The following is an 18,131-nucleotide window of genomic DNA, read 5'->3' on the forward strand; positions in this document are numbered from 1 at the left end:
GCTCTGACCTTGTGCTTTGTAGAATAGCAGTGTGCCTTAATGATTCTGGTTGTTTGAATAGAGCAGATCTTTAAGCAGACAGCCAGTGTTCTGGAACTTGGAAAGTGATACTTTTCCTTAAATGAAAAATCTTGTCCAAGAAGCTTTAAGTACCGTAAACAGTTTAGGAAAGTGGTGAAGGGCAGACTGTACCAAACAGATTGTCCATTTAAACGTGGGCACGGTGGGAATGCCTTCCATTTCCTTCTGCTGGGCTGCACCGTGTGTACATGCTGGGAAGCTGTCCCCGAAGTTTTAGGTGCCGTGGGTTTGGCTTTCATGAGATAGCAGGCTTATTCTCCAGGGTTTGGTTGTGACCTGTACGATAAAAGAGTCACTTGCTGGGGAGTGCGGCTTAAGGGCTCAGGGACTGTGAACTGAAGCCACCTGTCTGGTTTTCTTTGCAGGGAACCTGGCAGCAAAGGTTCTTGGGGGGGGGTCTCATCTGGTGCTGGAGATGATTGGCTCCCCCAGTCGGTAAGGAAGGGATCCTCCTGACCCAGCACCTAGACCAACCTCTTTTGGAAGAGACGGAGCTTGAGAGGCATCCTGTCCTCGTGCACAATCATGGTGCTAATCAATAATGGTGAGACTTATTTTCAGACTTGCACTGTTTGCTTAAAACCATAACAGGCCAGGAAATTGCTTCATGTACATAAAGGGATAAAAAGATTTATTTTCCCCATCGTTTTTCTTCCTCAGAAATAGTCGTTAGTAGACATTTCTTCTTTTTTTAAAAACCTGTAGAAATATTAACCAACCGGAAAATAATTATTGATTCTTACACTATGCTAGGCACTGAGGGAGACTTGTAAAAAGTTAAAAAAAAAAAATAATAGTGGCCTTTAAAAAAATGTTTATTTCTGAGAGAAATAGCACACAAGCAGGGGAGGGGCAGAAAGAGAGAGAAAGAGAGAGAGAGAGAATCCCAAGCAGGCTCCACACTACCAGCACAGAGCTCAATGTGGGACTCAAACTCATGAACTGTAAGATCATGACCTGAGCTGAAATCAAGCGTCAGATGCTCAACGGACTGAGCCACCCAGGTGCCCCTAAAAAAACTGATAGTGACCTTCTATTCTTTCCTCTAAATGATGCTTCAGTGTGTATTGAGTAACAGTAACTATAGATTTAAATTTTTTTAATGTTTATTTTTGAGAGAGAGAGAGACAGAACATAAGCAGGGGAGGGGCAGAGAGAGAGGGAGACATGGAATTCGAAGCAGGCTCCAGGCTCTGAGCTGTCAGCACAGAGCTCAACATGGGGCTGGAACTCACAGACTGCAAGATCATGACCTGAGCTGAAGTCAGACGCTTAACCGACTGAGCCACCCGGGCGCCCCTGGACACTAGAGATTAAAAAAAAAAAAAAGAAACAAAAATCTAGGATTGATTTCCTTTATTAAGGCCTATTAAGTAGTCCAAGAACTTACTGTCTAAGAGGTTCCCAACTGGGGATGATTTGCTCCCTAGGGGATATGTGACAGTGTCCAGAGAAATATTTGGTTGGCCCTACTGAGATGGGTGGGGAATGCTACTGGCATCTAATGAGTGGAGACCAGTGATGCTGCTAAGTATCTTCCAGTGCACAGGACACCCTCCAACAGCACAGAACCACAATGTTACTAGTGCCAAGACTGAGACACCCTGCAAACCCAATGGGCTCTTCCTTAAGAGCACTCTGCAGGTGCAAATTAACAAAGCAAGCCTTCAAGCCACCCCTTGCCTTCCCTTTCCCCAGTAGGCTTGGAACAGGGGAAGGTCCGTAGCTAAGGGGTGAAGAGAGGGTATGGGCCATGCCATCCAGGTGGGCCTTGGTGGCCCTGTTTCAGAGGATGGTCATCAGTTCTGTCGTCAGGCCCCAGCATTTTAACTGTGACGGCACAGGACAGAGGGCATGTCCAGTTAAGTCTGGCTGTTCCACAGATGACCTGAGCCCTTCTCCTTTTTGCTGCAAGCAGCCAGGTTTCCAGTCAGCCCCCAATGTGCAGAAGGCTAGTCAAATACAGCTGACCTTTGAACAGCACGGGGCCACTTATACGTGGATGTTGTCAGTAAACACAGGACAGTGCCGTGAATGTATTTTCTCTTATGACTGACTTAGGACCATTTCCTTCTCTTTAGCTTATTTTATTTATTGATCAATCAATAGATCTATAAAGCTACTTGCTTTATCTATCTGTAACATAGATAACATAAAATACGTGTTCATCGACTGTGTATGTTATCTGTATAAGGCTTCTGTTGACTAGTAAAGTTTTGGGAGAGTCAGAAGTTGCTGAAGGATTTTGGAGTGTGTGGAAATTCTGCCCCCGTAACTCTGCTGTTCAAGGGTCAATTGTAATATTACTGAAAGTCAGTGACACTCTTAAAATGTAAACCTAACATTGGCTCCGAAGTTGAAACTACTATGATACTTTTCTTTTGTTTTACCATGTGTAAGTATTAACTATAAGTTTAAATTTTTTTAATGTTTGTTTATTTTTGAGAGAGAGAAAAAGAGAATGTGGGAGGGGCAGAGAGAGGGAAACACAGAATCTGAAGCAGTCTCCAGGTTCTGAGCTGTCAGCACAGAGCCCTACCCAGGGCTCGAACTCAAAAACCTCAAGATCACAACCTGAGCTGAAGTTGGACGCTTAACTGACTAAGCCACCCAGGCGCCCCAAGTTTAAATTTTAAAAGTGGCCCTGCAACGATGCTGTTCAATATTGCCACTAGCCACATGTGGCTACTTAAAAGTTAAAATTCATTCTGCAACCACACCAGTCATATTAAAAGCACTCAGTAGCCACATGTCCCTACTGGCTACTGAACTGGACAATGTGGACAAAGAACATTTCTGTTACCATAGAAAGTTCTACTGAACAGCCCTGCCTTATAAGCCATTTCTAAAGATCCTTGCCAGTGTATACAGTTACTGCTAAAAAAAAAAAAAAAAAAGGCTTGTTTTCTAGCAGCTAAGGCACCAGGGCAAATGCTTTGCATGATCTCGTCATTGTCTGTTAGAAAGACAGACATGTTCTGTTGGGAGGGACCATCTTTTGTCAGACAGGCAATTTGGGGAAGGGTTTCTGTAATGGATGCTGGGTAATGTATCAGATGATTGAAACTGATTTTCCAGAAGGCGTAACGATGTAAAATTCAAGTAGATAACCTCTGTAAGGCATTTCTGATCTAAGTCAAGTGTGTATTGTTAAATATTAATTCCATTAAGGTATGTCAGCAGGGAATTAAGATATGTGACCCAAATATATTTCTTTCTAGTAATTGAGTGTAATAGCACACTAACGCTCAGTGGATCTTAACTGGGGGTAAGTCAGGGAGGAGGGAGGATCGGAAAGTCCTGGGAGCCCCTACAAAATGCATACGTTGCCCCCACGTAGGGTTTGCCAGAATGGTGGGGCGGGTGGTTGGGGAGGGAAGGTCTTGCACACGTATATTTTCACAATGTTCCCCGTGTAAGTCCACTGTACCCAATCTAGATGAGTATTCTTTAGAGATATTAAAGATAAATAATTGGGGCACCTGGGTGGCTCAGTCGGTTAAGCGTCCGACTTCGACTCCGGTCACGATCTCACAGTCTGTGAGTTCGAGCCCCGCGTCGGGCTCTGTGCGGACTGCTCGGAGCCTGGAGCCTGCTTAGGATTCTGTGTCTCCCTCTCTCTGACCCTCCCCTGTTCGTGCTCTGTCTCTCTCTCTCTCTCTCAAAAATAAATAAACATTAAAAAAATATTTTTAAAGATAAATAATTAATTTGCCTCTTTTCCCTTGTGTGATGGGGGTGTGTGGCTTAAAAAAAGATCTCTGGGCTCCACTTCTAGATAGGATTCTGTGCCCTTTGGGTGAGCCTGTTCTCTCTCACTGTCCTTCTTTCAAAAGACTCACTGGTTGTTCCCGGCTACCTCTTCCCTCTAAGACCTTTAGGATGATCCACTGGCTTTGGAACAACTGCCTGGGACATTTCCTTCCAGTATCAGGTATCTGTCTCCAGCAAACCTGTGCAAGCTGAGTATCACCATCTGGTCCTGGATGCATTTTGTTATCAGTGCTGGAAGTGATGATACGGTATGCCGCTGTCATGTGCCCAGAGGATGCAGGGGCCAGAGAGGACACTCAGGTAAGGAAATTCAGGAGCCCCATTTGTATTTTTTGCTCAGGTTTGAAGGGAACACTTCCACAGGAAGTTGGGCCCTGGGTGTGTGAATGGGGCTAACCATGTTCTCGAAAAATACCCCTTGCACATCTGTTTACATTGAGAGTTCAGAATTTGGTCCTAGACTTCAGCTCATTTTTGTTAAGATTAGAAGGCTATTATTAACTATAGAGAAGCCTAACACTCCATCAGATTGAGAGCCAGCTCTGATGACGGATGGAAGACTTCAACACCCTTATCCTAACCCTCTTTTAAAAGGGAATTTAAGGGGCTCCTGGGTGGTTCAGTTGGTTGAGCAACTGACTCTTGATTTTGGCTCAGGTCATGATCCCAGGGTCATAGGATCGAGCCCTGTGTTGGGCTCAGTGCTGATTATGGAGCCTGCTTCAGATTCATTCTCTCTCTCTCTCTCTCTCTCTCTCTCTAAAAAAAAAAAAAAAACAACTGAAATTTCACTCCAGTTTTCAAAGCATATTAGCTCTGAAGGAACCTTTGTGCGTTTTTCACTTTTGTTTTCTCTGGGAATGCATTTGTTTGTTTGTTTATTTATTTATTTATTTACTTACTTACTTACTTACTTAGTTATTTTGGGGGGGGGGGTGGTGGGTAGAGAGAGAATTCCAAGCAGGCTCCACACTGTCAGCAAGGAGCCCTACATGGGCCTCAACCTCAGGAACTGTGAGATCATGACCTGAACCGAAATCACGAGTTGGATGCCTAACTGACGGAGCCACCCAGATGCCCCGATGCATATAAAATAGCCCTACTCCAGTCCGTATTTTCCTCATCCTGGAGTTCAGATTTTCCTTTGGCAGAAATCCAGTTTTCCCTACGATAAGTAAAACGCTGATCACTTGGGATTTTGAAAGCATAAGGTGGGACTCCTATCACTGGGAACCTATCCAGAATATGAAGTCCTTTTGATGGCATGTTGCACAACATATGACATAAGCAAGAAACCTTCCAGCAGCCCCGGCAAATGTCCAACCCTACCTTCCTGCATCCCTTTAGGGCAGCAGCACTGTCGTTTGTGAAAGTGAAAAGAAGGTATGAAATCAGGAGACAGGAACAGACTGTAAATCAGCAGGTTTGGTTCCTTCTCTACGGAGTCTTTGTGGTTGTTTCTCCTTTGAGTTTTCCAGGGCTGGAGACGTCAGAGGCATGAAATGCCCTAAGGTTGTAGAAACCCATAGGGTTTGTCTTTTTAGAATACCCAACTAAAAGGGGAAGGAGAATCTTAAAGCATGTATAGTTTTGGCTTAAAAATTTCACTACTCTCTTGGAAGGAAGGAGGGAAGGGAGAGAGAGAGGGAGGAAGCATGGATGGAAGGAAGGGAGGGGGGAGGGAGGAAGGATGGGAGAGAGGGAAGGAGGAAGGAATGAAAGAAGGGAAAAGAACTCCAGAGTGGCTTGCTGAAACTACGTCATTCATTAGCAAATGTAACTGTTATGCACCAGACAATATGGTAGGCTGTGGCGATGTGGCATGAAAACAAATATATTTGGTCTTTGTCCCCATCCTCGGCACAGGGCTCCTAAAATCCTTGCAATTGCATTCATTTGGCATCACTATACTAAAATCCTTGGAATTTCCTGAGTGCTAAGTGTCTTTTGTGTGCTAAAGAGGTGACTAAATACGGGTCCTTAGATAGCATGGGGGTGGGGAACCCACCAGTGAGAGAGCTCCAGCTATCAGCCTGACCTCCAACCCCAGGCAGAAGAGAGGGGCTGGAGGTTTAATTCAATCCCCAGTAGCCTGTGATTTAGGAAATCCAAAACTAGAGTTTCCAATTTGGAGCCTCATAGCCTCCGAAACTATGAGGCTAGAGGTGCTCTGAGGTTGGACAAGACATTGATTTGCTGGGAGGGTGGGCACTCAGAAGCTATAGAAATTCTGGATCCCGCACCTCTCACCACTGTCCCTCTGTACCTTGCCCAATGCACCTCTTCCATTTGGCTCTTCCTGAGTTACATCCTTTATAATAAAACGGTAATAGAAAGTAGAGAGCTTTCCTGAGTTCTGGCAAATGACTGAACCTGAGCAGGAGTCATGGGACCTTAACTAATAAAAGCACAGTTCACTTAAATAAATGCCGGGTTTATGTTTGTCTGGTAGGTTGATTTTTGTTTTAATAGAGTGGACGCTAAACCAGCCATTTAGCTGCTGCTTAAGAAGGTCGCCCTGGTTAGCAATGACAAAATCACTGCATAGAATGCTTATCTTGGTAGCTCCATTGGCAGGAGAGTGTCTACTCAGTGAGGGAAAGAGATGGGGAACTGGGACATCAGGTCTGTTTAATAGCATTTGGAATTGCAATTTCAGTTGCCAAAGCAGTCTTCTTACCCATTACAGTTCTGGCATTAATACTATATTCCAGGCTTTGAAGATGCATTAATAGCCCAGGATTTAATCCAACAAGATACATGCTGATGAGAAACTGATAAATGTTGCAGAAAGTCATTGTCATTACCTTGTTTTATGGGTGAGATAGAACAGGATAGGAGCACTTGGAAGCTGCCTAGAACATGTTTCCTTTCATGACCAGTATTCGTTCGTTACTGATCTTTTCATGTGAGCCCACCCCAGCACCTCCCCAAAAATCTGTCACAAGCCAAGTTTTCCTGTTGATGAATGTCTTGTAAAAAGATATACATTTATAAGTTTGTGGCCTTTCCTAGGAGTTACGTTGAGCCTCCTTTCTTCCTCATTTTGCTTCCCAAAGCCATTACTGAAATAAAATTAGGATGGCCACACCAGACTGTCAGAGATAGTTTCAGCCTGTATATTCATTGATCCGTAGGTACGAGGGAAACTTTTCTCCAAAGATAGTGTGTGATGACCCCTCAGGGGAATTGGTGAGGGGAGCCTTCATCCTTGATCATTAACCTTTAGAGATAAAAGCAATTTCAAAGGTCATTTGCCCCCTAATGCTATAGGAGAGGAAACTGAGACCCAGAGATATTAGATGGGAAACTTTGCTGAGAACACAGCTTGTGTTCGTATATTGGGGCTGCCATAGTAGAGGACAGCATACCGAGTGGCATAAACAACAGAAATTTATGTCTCCCACTTGCGGCAGCTAGAAGTCCAACATCAAGGTGTTGGTAGGAATGGGTCCTTCTGAGGGCGAGAAGGGACAAAGCTGTTCCCGGTGTCCCTCCTTGGCCTTGTCAATGGCTGTCTTTTCCCCATGTTTAGTCACATCATCATGACAAAATGATTTGAGGAGAATTAGATGCAGGATTGGCAATGGCTCTACCAAAGCCTCATCACAGGACATCTAGAAGGAAAGGTGTGTCTGTCCAATCTTCTCTTTTTACAAGTATATCAGTCAGACTGGAGTAGAGCCCATCCTCATGACCTCATTTTAACTTGATTACCTCCATAAAGACCCCATTTCCAAATGAAGTCACATTCCAAGGTGCTGGTGTTTAGGACTCCAGCATGGGAATCGGGGTGGAGGGGGTTGGGGGTGCACAATTCACCCCATAACAAGAGCTGCCTAAACAGTAGCTAGAACCTCGGTCTTCTGATGCCCTTGTCCGTTTCTTCCCCTCTTGCACCACGTGCCCTTTCATATTGTCATTCCTGTGGAGGAGATGTTTGCTTTTTGCACAGAGGCAGGATACAGGGGTGTGGTCAGAAGCTTCCATCTTCTCAGACATTTCAAGTGATTCAGTTTAGGAGAATATCAGGTCGAGTTAAATTCAGAGGAGTGAGGATGCTTATTAACACAGCCCAAAAAGAATCATCTTGGGGGTAAGCAATGAATTTTTTAGTATTCTGTGGCTGATGGTGTTGAACCTTTTCAGCGAGAGATGAAGTTCTCCCAGACTTGTTCCACAAACTGCAGCTGATACTATCACACTGTGATGATAAATGTGTTTGTCCAGTAATTTTCCTCTTTGATGTGGATCTCTCTGTCCCTGGAGCAAAGGCTTCCAGGGAGCAAACTTTCCTTCTGGAGGTCCCATGACGAGGCTTTGGTAGAACCATTGCCAACCCTGCATTTAATTCTCCTAACATCCTTTTGTCATTGTCAAGATGCTGAAAGCATCTAAATGTTATGAGGGAGCCACATTGTTGCCAGATATCTTAGGGAAGTGTTTGCACATTTGTAGGCAAGATATTTTTGTTATGTTTTGCCAAGTGGTCTTTTAGAGAAGGCAGATCTAAACAAGACAAATTAAAAAATAACAATAAAAACTTAAAAGTTTTTAGTTCGTGTTCTGTGTCACCAAGGTCAGTGTGGCTTGCGTTAATGAAAATTGCTTTCGTTAAAGGTCGGAACAGAAGAAAAATGGCAGGATGCTGGACTCTTCCATAATGACCACATTTTCCCTGTTGTGATGTGGCCCACCATGCTCATTTTGAAACAGAAAAAAACATCATCAGCTCAGATGTCCTCCCTTCTAGACCAGGGTGCTTTTCACCCAGGGCAGCAACGGTGATGTATGACTCTGACCCAGTGGACTAAGGGGCCATTCTAACTATCTAGGACCTTCACAAGGAGTATACTTAGGTTTGGACAAAGCCTACTTAACCAAGTCACAGAATATGCCTCTTGGCACTGAAAAGAGGTAGTAGTTTCTAGGACTTGCCCTCTATATCCCACTGATTCTCAGTGTTTCCCAAAGCATCACCAGCCTTTCAAATATACCAAGGGAAAAAATTTCAGTGTTTAAATGAATTTGGAAGATGTCATATTCTACACCCCCCCCTCTTAGCTATTCATCATGCATATTGGGATTTTTTTAATTTTTTTAATGTTTATTTTTGAGAGAGAGCGAGAGAGAGTGAGCACAAGTAGGGGAGGGGCAGAGAGAGAGGGAGACAGAGAATCTAAAGCAGACTCCAGGCTCTGAGCTGTCAGCACAGAGCCTGACACGGGGCTTGAACTCACAAACTGTAAGATTATGACCTGAGCCAAAGTCAGATACCTGACTGAGCTAACCAGGCACCCCAGAATATTTTTTTTTAATGTTTACTTATTTTGAGAGAGATAGAGCAGAGGGGAGGGGAAGAGAGAGACAAAGAGAATCATAAGCAGACTGCACTGCAGCACAGAGCCCATCATGGGGCTCGAACCCACAAACTGTGAGATCATGACCCAAGCCAGAACCAAGAGTTGACTCATCACGCATACTGGAATATTGAAGGCTTTTGTGATGCCTTGTGATGAAGAAGCCATTTAACTGTCTTTAATCAGGTGTTTGCAGAGTCATCTGATCATGGGACCATTTGTTCACGTAAAACCTATAAGTTGCACACAACACATTTTTGAGAAATACTGTCTATGATTTACGTAATTGAAGAGATCTATTGAAGCACCATGTATATACTGGAAAAGAATGTAGATAAGTTCGTAGATGATCGGGCAAGAGCTTTGCAGAGATATCCCTGTAGATACTCGTGTGACAGTCCTTATACTCGCCCACAAAAGATTCCTTGTGGCTGTTGGTGGGGATGGAACACTAAGCTGGGCTGGCCAGGCTTTTCATTCATTAGGTTCTTTCTTTATTGTGAGGGTGTGGATGACTGTGTGTGTGCTTGTGTGTGTGTGGACTGGATAATCAGATGGCTTACAAAAGAAAAAAGTATCGGGATAACAATCAGAAGGCGTGAAGTGTTTGTGGCCTTTGCCATAGATTTGTGATGTGACCTCTCACAGTTCTATCCCTTCTCTGGTCAGGGTGGGTGCCACTGAATAGCCTGGTACCCCTCAGACATAAGGCAGGCCTTCCGTACCCAGCAGGCCTGCCTGAAGGTGAAGAGGGGGAGAAGGAGGTTGTCAGGCTGATGACATCATGTCTAAGTGTCTGGGTCACCTCCGGAGGCGCAGAGTGTGGAGTATAAAGGGCTGCGACGTGGTTGAAGGAGGTGTGAATAGACTGGACGGGATGCTCATAGTTAGATGCGGCTACAACAAAGACCCTCAGAAGTGATTTTTAGCTAGCTTAAGGAAAAAAGAAAATATTTTGGGTAGGTATTTGAGCACATGATGGAATTGAAACGGTTTGAACAGCCACATCTTAAGAAAGTTCAGAAGCATGAGAGCTCCAGGGATCTGCCTTTAACTCTGTTTTTGTGAGGCTCAGCTCTCATTTTGGGTAGACGTCCACTCTGGTCCATTTAGCTATGACACATCTGTTTGTTTGGGAGAGAGTGGCAACACTTTGATCTTGAGGGAAATTTGTCCTCTCTCCAGCCCCAGGGGATGAATGGTGACAGTCTAAACCAGTCACAGTAATGTAATTTCCCTTTGTCAGTAACTGGTCTAGGGGTGGCCATGTGACCCAAGACTAATGTAGATGTAAATAGAAAGAGGCTGGATACGGATGCCAGAAAAGCTTTTGTCTTCTCAATAAAAAGGAGCAACAGAATCATGGGACATGGCTCTTTCTTCCTTTGCTTTGCCCCGTCTCTGGCATTTGGACCCAATGCCTGGCGATGCAGCAGCCATGTTGAGACCATGAAGTGACAAGCACCGGATGAAAGTTCTGTGCTAGGAACAGAGGGTGCAAAGGAGAAAGAGCAAGGTCCTTCAACAGCGAAGCCGCCACAGTGACGCTGGACCGAACACCTCCTGATTTGTGCTTATTCGAGAAAAATGGTACCCTGGTACTTGAAATCACAGTACACTTTACCTAATATACTTGCAACCAAAACCATTTCTAGGTGAAAAATTAGTTAGTATAAATACAGATGGTGGGAGCCAAGTCCCCATGATCAGAGCAGGAGTCTCAGATCTTTAAGGGAGAGAGAGTCAAAACTGTCTACGAAAGCCACCTGGAGCCTTGAGATCTCACCACGGCTGCAGAACCCGGAACACCTGTCCTAGATAGAATTATTCAACTCGTTAATTAACTAATTGTACTGATTTTATTGATCCCTTGCTATCTACTAGGTGTTTTTCCAGGTACTGGGGATAGACTGGAGAAGACAGAGAAGGTGCTGACTCTCATTAAGCTGACATTCTAAAGGGAAAACAGGCACTAAACAAGAATCATAAACCAAGGGAGTCCTTTGAGGAAGCGGGAGGTGCTGTATGAAACGGGAAAGGGGTGTCACGATGGGAATTTATAGGAGGTGTGTGCGTGGCAAGCCTGAAGTGGTGATATTTGAAGTGAAAGTTGAGTTGCAGAAAGGAGTCAGCCGTGTGAGAAGAGACCCAGGCTTCGGGAGGGATGCTGGTGCAGAGTCCTGGGCAGGAGCAAGCATGCCTGCTAGAGACACAGAATGCATCCTTAACAGGGGTCCCCTGGGCTGCCCGTGTTCTTCTCTTGCCAACCCCTCTGGCCGCTGGATTCTCGGGCTTGTGATATATCTCAAGGCTGCCGACAGGATTTCCTGTGGCACAGGTGACTTTTCCCATTGCCTCTGCTTCAGGCTGTGAGAGCCCGGGGGATGGGATGGCTGGGGAGGGTCTGTGTAATAGACTGTGATCAGAGGGACTGCTGTCCTTTCCCTTCGAGAATGGACCCGTTGTGCTTGGCCACAGCACTGAGGCTCCCCGGGGGCCCGACTTCCTTTGGAGTGGGGTCCACCCCATTCTGGAAAGACTGGCATAGCATCCAGAGGGCTCATAGCTGCTTCAGCACCATGCCACAGTCACCTCGAATTACCGTCACCACACTGGACGTTTCCCTGTGGAAAGGCCAATGCAGAGAAGTAGGAAGCCTGGTACCTTCCCCTCCCCACCATCTGTGGCTCCCAGCCTGCCATGGCTGGTCAGACCTGACATCATTTTCTTCCCTTCCCTTCCCTTCCCTTCCCTTCCCTTCCCTTCCCATCCCCCATCCCCCATCCCCCATCCCCCATCCCATCCCAGTTTATTTTTGAGAGAGACAGAGCGTGAGCTGGGGAGGGGCAGAAAGCAAGGGGACAGAGAATCTGAAGCAGGCTCCAGGCTCTGAGCTGTCAGCACAGAGCCTGATGTGAGGCTCGAACTCAGGAACTGCGAGATCATGACCTGAGCCGAAGTCGGACACTTAACCAGACCTGACATCATTTTCAAGGGATACTTATCAGTAAAGCAGTCCCCTGAGGTCACAGGGCTAGAAGCTTCCTCACAGGTCCTCCTGCACTGCACTCTGGACCTCATGTATCTGTCAGTATCCAGAACAAAAGTGGCAGGTTGCCTGAGGAACCAGATATTCACCTAGTTCTGGTAGAGAATCCAGTTCTCTTTTCTCTAACACTTGAACTTGGGGGCAATGAGAACCACTGTTGCAATCTCCCTGGGCTGTTAGGTTTCTTCCAGGGACCTGTGTCATTAGCGGGACCCCAGGATTGTGATGACTGTTCACCTTAGAAGGGCAAGCTGGTGAGGAAGTGCCCAAACTACCATTTTGAAACCAGGTTCACTTCTCCTAGATCTGGGACCAATCCCAAAATACCAAAATTGAAAGACACTTTGGTGATTAATACCCCTCCTCTTACAGATGGGGATAAAGGGGGAATGGCCCGACGGAGGTTAATATTCACACTACGGAGAAAGACTGTTTGGGACCCACAAGCATCTTTCTCAGATGTTTACAGCATCTTGTCGTAACATTCGCCGTGACTTAAGGGAACAAAGAATACAACCTCACGCATCAACGCCCTGTATAAAGCTCCCCGTGCCTCTGTCTGGTTTGACTTCCCATCCTATGTGGTGGCCATTTTCTCATTTCACAGGCCAGGAAAGTGAGGGGGATGAATCCATTTAGTTAGTAGGTGGCAAAACTCAACTCCAGCTTGGTTTTTATTTAATGGTCCTCCCAAGTCCATCTCTACTTTTGTCCTTGGTGGGGGAGGGGCAAAACAGAAATTAGCTGTAACTCAGGCAGCATGGGGTGCACAGCCGGTGTTCTCAGGTGCTAGAGCTCTAAGGAGAGGCTGTGACTTATAGTGAACCACCCCTTACCTTGGCGGGTGGACACTTCCCTCTTCCAGCCCCCAGATCTGAGGCAGGGCCCCCACGGATCCTAACGTAACTTGGTGCTGTCATCTCAATAGTTTGGTTAAATGCCACCTCCCGGACACAGTGTGGCATGTAAAAGCCCAGTCCATTAGAACCAGCAGGCTCAGTTCCAGCACTTCAGGTGACTGGAGGCATCCTTCACTTAACCTTGCCCTGCCTCAATTTTTGGAGCTATAAAATGGGGCTAGCAGTAGTACCTTCCTGGGAAGGTAGGTGAAAGAGGTAAAGCATTCAGAAAAGGCACGTGCTCAGTAAATGTCCATTGTTGCCCCCATTTGCTCTCCACACAACAGAAGAAACTCTGCTACAGAATTCTGCATTTTCTCCAGCGGTACGAAGAGTGTGTTCACAGTTCCTGATGACTGGTAGACATCCCAGGGTGAGAAGTATCTAGAAGACACAGTCATGTGCACTTCACAGCTTGACTCTGGAGAGTGATCTCTTCCAGGCCCTCTACTACAAGGGTATTTTCTTTTTCTGTCACTGTCACCCCTCCAACAGCAGAAGTTTCTGGCTCACCCACCGGAGAGGCTAAAGCTTGCCTGGAATTATATTGCTTACAGAATAAAGAGAAGTCAGAGCCTCTTATGTAACTTGAAGAGTAGGAAAGATCCAGTGATAAAAACCAGTGCCCTGAACTTTTGCAAAGCACGATCAATCGCTGCGTACGATCCTCCGGTCCTTGGCAAGGTATCCTTCGTCTGGTTTTTGTAGACTAGGAAAAAAATTAATGAACCCACCGCTATTAGATTGTGTATTCATGCCTAAAGGCTGTAAAAAGGGTACTGTTTCAAGTTAGTCCTGTCATCTAAAATACATCCCCTGTTTGCTTAAGTTTTCTCAATAATATTCTTTAATTTGATCGCTACCTGTGAATTTGTGTATTTCCTCACACAGAACTGATTCTCCCTCCCCCCTTTGTGTTTCTCTCTTCCTCTCTCTTTTTTTTTTTTTTGCTTATACTTTTTTGTTTAGATTATCTCTCTACTGACCTTTCAGTGGCTTACCTTTTTTTTTTTTCTTTTTTTCTTTTTTTTTGCAATGCACGAGTGAGGCTGGAAAACAGAGCCAAGATGCAAACTATGAATCAGCCGCTCAGCTTCACATAGTGAGTGCACTATGTGCTATTTCTGGCCAGAGCAGATGTGGCCTTGGTGGGCTGCAGGGAACAGTATCTCTCAGGTAAAAATAAATTACGTAGATAAGGACCAAAATGATGCATATCCTTCATTCGCAGACAGATCATGAACTGGGAGCTGTGTGGAAAGACAACCGGATTGGGAGCTAGTGTCCTGCCCTGGGTTTCTTCCAGGTGACCCTACCACCCGTCAGCCATCTGGTCTTGGTGAGTACGTGTGACTGACAAATACGTTTTTTTCATGTTTGTTTACTCATTTCGAGAGAGAGTGAGCAGCGGGAGAGGAGCAGAGAGAGAGGGAGACAGAGAACCCCAAGCAGGCTCCACACTGTCCATGCAGAGCCTCATGCAGGGGGCTCGAACCCACGAACCGCGAGATCATGACCCGAGCCAAAACCAAAAGTTGGACACTTAACTGACTGAGCCACCCAGACACCCCTACAAATACATTTCTTTTTAAATCAACAAAAGCGGGGCACCTGGGTGGCGCAGTCGGTTAAGCGTCCGACTTCAGCCAGGTCACGATCTCGCGGTCCGTGAGTTCGAGCCCCGCGTCAGGCTCTGGGCTGACGGCTCGGAGCCTGGAGCCTGTTTCCGATTCTGTGTCTCCCTCTCTCTCTGCCCCTCCCCCGTTCATGCTCTGTCTCTCTCTGTCCCAAAAATAAATAAACGTTGAAAAAAAAATTTAAAAATAAATCAACAAAAGCATAGGACCAACACAGTAACAAACCTGTGTGCCACCATTGAGTCCCGGGCTATCCTGACGTTTTGACCAGCTCACTTCAGACCTGGCTGAGTACTATGTGGCTCCCTCCTTGATTCTCTTTGCCTTCCTCCTGCCCCCAAGATAAATGCTGCCTTAAACCTGCAAACTTGCCTACTTCTTCTGTAGACACCTACACTTTCAGCTGTGGCTGCTGCGTACATTCTGCATGTTTGAAAACTTTAAATGAAAGGAAACACGCTGTATATATTCTGCGACTCGTTTTTTTTTTTTTAATTTAGCATTAGATTTCAGCAACATAGCTCTAGTCCATTCATTTTAACTGCTCTTTGCTATAGTGTTTCGTGAACAGACCACCATTCTCTTGTTGAGCAGTTAGACTGCTTTGAATTTTGCACTTTCATGATAAACGACGCTTCAGTGAGTGTCCTTACCCATTTCCTACACTCACATACAATTTCTCTAAGATAGCATTTTTTCAAAATATTTTGGCTACACCCACAGTTAAGGACATACTTTACATGTAAACCCAGCACATGCACAGGCTATGTTTGTGTGTGTGCGCACATATATGTGGAATAAAAGTTCCTCAAAATGAGACCCTTATTTTGTATTCAGGTATAATCCAGTTTAGGCTGGTCTAAAAAAATATCCTGGTTGCAATTTACTAAAGTGATCCTCTGACCCCCGTTTCCAGGAAGAATTGGGTAAACCGTGTTCTGGGACCTGTACCTACACATGGAATTGCTGGATCATAGGTTAGACCCATTTTCAAAGTGAGGAGTTGATGCTTTTGTGAGTTCTTCTTATGCACTGAAATGGACGTTTGCATATAGCTAGCACTCTAGCTAAAGGAGGCTTTCTAGCATTCTAGAAGGAGGCTTTTAGGGTTATTTTATATGTCGTATGTTTAGAAATAGAAGTCCTGTTTTAATTTCCTGAGCTTTAATTTTTCATATGTCACAAGATGCCAGAACAAAACAAAAATACTGGACTTTTCAGTATTTTGCAAACTGCTTTCTCTTCAGCCCCAGGGTCCTGGGGAAGATTTCAGGGACTGCCATAGGGTGTGCAAACTGGGGGTGGGCATCAGAGCAGGGAAGGGGACGGAATGAGTAGATGGGCAGGGGAAGGTGTGCAGCTTGAAAATAGATATTTTTATTTTAATTTTTTTTCAACGTTTATTTATTTTTGGGACAGAGAGAGACAGAGCATGAACGGGGGAGGGGCAGAGAGAGAGGGAGACACAGAATCGGAAACAGGCTCCAGGCTCCGAGCCATCAGCCCAGAGCCTGACGCGGGGCTCGAACTCCCGGACCGCGAGATCGTGACCTGGCTGAAGTCGGACGCTTAACCGACTGTGCCACCCAGGCGCCCCTTGAAAATATTCTTAAGTGATAGGTTTAGATGCTCTCTACGGCTCTTTCCAGATCTAAACTTGAATCAAAATAACTTTGGGATCCCTGGACCATTTAAACTTACAACCAGAACTAAAGAACATGACGGTTTGGGGTATACAGTTCTGGTAAGCAGTGCTGGCCCGCCCAAGAGCTGGACTGTCCCTCCTGTCACTCTAGGAGCTGGTGTGGACAGGGTGTGGTAGGTCCTGGAGGGCAGTGGCTTGGGACACTCCAGATGGGGCTACCATTTCTCTTCTGTCATAGGGGCTTCACCCACATGGGGCTGCTCTAAAAACAACTTCTGTTTTTATCATGCTTATTGATTCTGTGATGACCAAGGGCCTAAGATACATTTTTCTGAGCTCCATTTCTGCCACACCGAGTGTCGCACATGCTCACAGTAAGGCTCATGCACTCAGCGGGGTACACGTATGGTTAATCGTTATATTCGCAGAGATGGAATTTTATTATCAGTTTAATGAAACTCTTGAGCTCCTCACAGGTTTATTTTTGCCTTCCCGATAATAGTAAAGGCATTAAAAAAAAAGCCTGGTAGTAAGTTGGTAGTGAAGTGACTTCGGGGTGGGCAGATGGTAATTGATGTAGACCCATAGATTCCTTCATAGGCTTGCTCTCTGTCTCCTCTGCCTGCATGACTGCCTCCTCTCAGATCCCAGCCCCTCCCTGCAATCCGTCCTGCCTGCATTTCATCTTCCTTAATCACTGTTTTCATCACCTCACACCCATGCTGAGAAACTCTCCGGGGATCTTCATTCTCCACCACATCCGAATGCCAGCCTGTTTTCAAGGCTTCTCTTAATCTATTCTTTCCTTACCTCTCTGGCTTTATTTCCTTTGCCAGATGTGGTTCTGGGTCCTGTGGTTTAGAGATAATGGGATTTGGGGGCACACATCACCCCCCACCCCCAAAATTTAAAATCTGCAGCATTTTTCTTCGGTACAGTTGAGCCTACTTCCCTAAACAAAAACACACATCAGCAGGGATTGCTTCCCTCGTGCTCAGGCCAGGGCAGTGGGGCTGGGGGGCCCTCAGGGGAGAGGGGGTGCAAGGAAGCAGGGTATGCCCCTCTGCCTCGTACACTGGGAGAGGATGAGCACTGAGAAAGGTGACTTGACTCACTAAAGTCGTTTGCGGAAATCTCTGTCTGTTTGACAAGACAGAATGCACACAACTTAGAAGGCAAATAGGAGACAGATAAATTTGAAGACAGAGAAGTCTGGTTGAAAACCTTGGAGAATGGCACACCCTGTATAGGGCAAAATTCAGCAGATCACTGAGCCCCGGAGAAGACACCAGTGGGGGCTGGTGAAGGAGACTCCAGAGAAGGCTTACCTACTGGAGCAGGTTTATCCCATCTGCAAATAAATTCTTTTCAACTTTTTCTTTAGTGTGTGTGTGTGTGTGTGTGTGTGTGTGTGTGTGTGTGTTAACTGGCCATTTCCATTGTTTTCCAGAATGATTTCCAGAAGTCCTCATTCTTCCACTTAGCAGCTATATATTTTTGGGGCAAGTTTCTTTACCCATAAAGTAGAAGTAATAATGCAAATAGTTATTTGGGGTTGTTGGGAGGGCTCAAGGAGATAAAGTATCTAAAGAGCACAGGGGCACCTGGGTGGCTCAGTCAGTTGAGCATCAACTCTTGATCACAGCTCAGGTCTTGATCTCAGGGTTTTGAGTTCAACCCCACCTT

General features: G+C 45.6%; 1 long non-coding RNA gene across 7 annotated transcripts in view; it reads left to right on the forward strand.

The window, feature by feature from the left end:
• LOC115499304 overlaps positions 1-18,131 on the forward strand; it is a 52,856-nt gene that overhangs the window by 19,415 nt on the left and 15,310 nt on the right. For 4 of the 7 annotated variants that reach the window (XR_004344342.1, XR_004344343.1, XR_004344338.1 and 1 more), the window contains 5 exons: positions 447-625; positions 3,955-4,155; positions 13,451-13,847; positions 14,208-14,265; positions 14,395-14,502. This is a non-coding gene — a long non-coding RNA (uncharacterized LOC115499304). The remainder of the gene's footprint in view (positions 1-446; positions 626-3,954; positions 4,156-13,450; positions 13,848-14,207; positions 14,266-14,394; positions 14,503-18,131) is intronic. The other 3 variants (XR_003964108.1, XR_004344339.1, XR_004344340.1) reach the window with 3 other exon arrangements.

Source organism: Lynx canadensis, chromosome D4 (genome assembly GCF_007474595.2).
Source record: "Lynx canadensis isolate LIC74 chromosome D4, mLynCan4.pri.v2, whole genome shotgun sequence".
NCBI classification, from domain to species: Eukaryota; Metazoa; Chordata; class Mammalia; order Carnivora; family Felidae; genus Lynx; species Lynx canadensis.